Raw genomic sequence first — 3,090 nt, forward strand, 5'->3', positions numbered from 1 at the left:
CACTGTTTAGGTTATGTTGTTAGGCAACCATATTGAGGCATCATGGCTGTAACTTCCCTGTTATTTTTAGGAGACATAATCTCACAGCACTTTTTCTGGTCCTCTTAGGATCTTTCCAATGCCTCGTCTATGAATTTCCCTAAGTCTCGGGTGCAGGAGTTGTGTTTCGGATGTATCTGTTGGGGCTAGGTACTCCACAATCTCTGCATTTTTGCTGGGTGTGGATTTCTGCAATGGTCTCTATCAGCTACAAAGAGAAGCTTCTTTGATGAGGAGTGAGTGCTAATATCTCTAAGATCTATAGCCTCACTACCTCAGGTAATAGACTAAGTTTCTAATGTCAGCCATGATTTCCCCCCTGTTGAGGGGCCTTAAGTCCAATTAGACAGCTATTGGTTACTCTGAAGTTATTAGTGCCACTGTAATGGCCAACTGAAATTATAAAAATAAATTATTTTTATAATTTCATGTATGAATATTGTATTTAATAATTTCTACCTCTCCCTCATCCAGTTCCTCCTGTGTTTTACCCCTGTTCCCTTTCAAAGTCATGACTTCTTCAAAAATTATTATCACACAGAGAGAGAGATATAGACACACACGCACACACGCACACACACACACACATGCACACACTTAAATATAATCTATGGAGCCCATTTAGTGTTGCTTTGTGTACCTATTTTTATAAGTGACCATCTGAGATTAGATGCCTACCAGGGAGCTTGTTCCTGAAGAAGACTTCTCTCACCAGCTAGTGCTTGCCTATTGTGATATTTTCCACAATCACCAATGTACAGGCCTAGTTTGAGCAAATAATTTCATTTTCTAAATAGTTCTCATTGTGGTTTTGAGTTTCATTTAACTCTTGAGGACTCTGGCAGGACAGACTCAAGCCTGCTCTCATTGTTGCTGCCTCATCATCCAATTTAACTGAGTATATTTCTTCTCAGAGTAAATGGGGAAGTGAAAGCATTGAAATATGCTGTGGTCTGTTTGATAAAAGACAATATACCTCAGTCCTATAGATGGTCCAGAAACCTGAGCTACTGCAGCTCAACAATAAGACACCAAGATAGAAAATTTAGAATAAATCCCAGCTTAGCTTTATTGGTGATTTAAGAACAAGCTCTGGGCCAGTCTAAGAGTTTATGAACACTTTAGAGATCTCTCGTAACCATCCCTTTGGTTTGTGGCTTTAGATTATCTGGCTCACCTGGAGCGTGCCTTCTTGGTCTGGAGACAGAAGAGTGATGAAATGAAATCAAGTTCACACCTGAGTGCGAGTGACTCAGCAGTCACACTGTGTAATGCTGTCATCCATAAAAAGCTAGACACACTTAGTGCTTGCAAGATAATACTCCTGCTACATTACTTGCCAGATTACTTGTGGTGCAGTCTGTAGATGTGGTCCAGCCTCATGTGTGAGCAAAGAAGGCTGACTTGGGGGTGGAATGTTGGCATTTTTGTGCACGAGGTTTGGGTGGGGCATCTAAAAGACTCAACCAGTCAAAGGACCTGAGTGAGGATTGTAGCTAACTGAACCCTTCACTGTATAATAATTTAGAAATGAGGGTTTATTTGATCACTAGAAGATAATCACCCCTCAGAACAATTCTTCTAGGATATTTGATAAATGTCAATAATAAGTTTGGGATCAGTGTGGTGATATTTTGTTTGTGATCTAACAAATGAGGCTTATCTGAAGATTAGAGTGCAGAGCTAAGCCATTAGTTAGTCATAGAGGCCAGGCAGTGGTGGCACACAACTTTGATCCCAGACCTTGGGATCTCATGCCTTTATTCCCAGCACTAGGAAGTGGAGACAGGAAATGATATTGCCTGGAGGAGAGAGAAATATATGGCAGGAGAAGACAGGAGCTCAGCTCCCTTTTCAGGCTGAGGATTTGGTAGAGGTCCCTCTAATGGCTGGCTCTGATCTTTCAGCATTTCCCCCAATATCTGGCTCTAGGTTTTTACTATTAAGACCAATTAGAATTCATGCTACAGATCAGAGTTCAACATTTTAGATTGGAGTTGTAAAAATGTCAGGAAGGGAAAACACAGGCTCTACAATTTCTAAGTGTATACACAAATAAGCATGTGTATTAGATAAGTCTTTCCTGACATTCTTTATGTTGAGGATGGTGTCACATAAAAAAGGAATGGGCTGAAGTTTTAATTATTTAATTTCAAAAAGATTTTTAGTATAAATGTCTAAGCTTTAAATAACCCTGACCTACCCTTATAATAAACATCTTTTCAATGTCATTTATGTATCTATTCATATTTTTATAATATACATGATAAAACTGTCACTAAAATACCAGGCATGGCAGGTATAGCGAAACCTCCAACACTCTTAAATGTTTTGTGAAAGTGAAATAGAAGCTGAAAACTCATTCCTGGAGCCATTGTGTCAGCTGTAGACTTGGAACTGTGTTTCTCAGAAAAATAACCAAACAAGATTGGCCATAGAATCAGGAATCCAAGCACCTGAATGAAATAGTAATATCGTTTATATATTTAGAAAGCAGAATGGGATTTTGTCATAAGCAGTAACACTGCAGTTTTTAAGACTGCTCGCCTCAGCATTAATCAACAAATGCAATCTGAAGCCATAAAATAGTATATAAAATTCAAGAATTCTCTCACTCATGAATACAGTCAAACTATGCTAAATCTCATGTTCAGTCAGAAATGTGTCCCAAGATAAAACTTGGTCAGCACAGAGGCAACCAAGGGGCAGAGACCTTACTCTGAAAATAACCAGTCATGCACATTAAACATGACAAGATAAGCCAACTCTCATTGCTTCCCAGGAAGGATGAGACACTGTAGAAATGGACAGGACCAGATTGAATTGCTACACTTGTGATGGCTTGTTGCCATTGTCTACTTATTCACACCTTGCAAGAGAGAGATGCTGAGGATAAGCTATGTTCCTGGGGCACAGGAATGTTCACATCTTGATTTGCATTTCTGCTTCCCTGAAATCTCTCTCTTCTCTGTGCAATGGCTGTCCACCTGAAATTGCCTCATCTCTTTGACTATATCACAAGAAATGCATCCTGGAAACTCTGAGTAACTT

This window comes from Peromyscus leucopus, chromosome 7, assembly GCF_004664715.2.
Source record: "Peromyscus leucopus breed LL Stock chromosome 7, UCI_PerLeu_2.1, whole genome shotgun sequence".
Lineage (NCBI taxonomy): Eukaryota > Metazoa > Chordata > Mammalia > Rodentia > Cricetidae > Peromyscus > Peromyscus leucopus.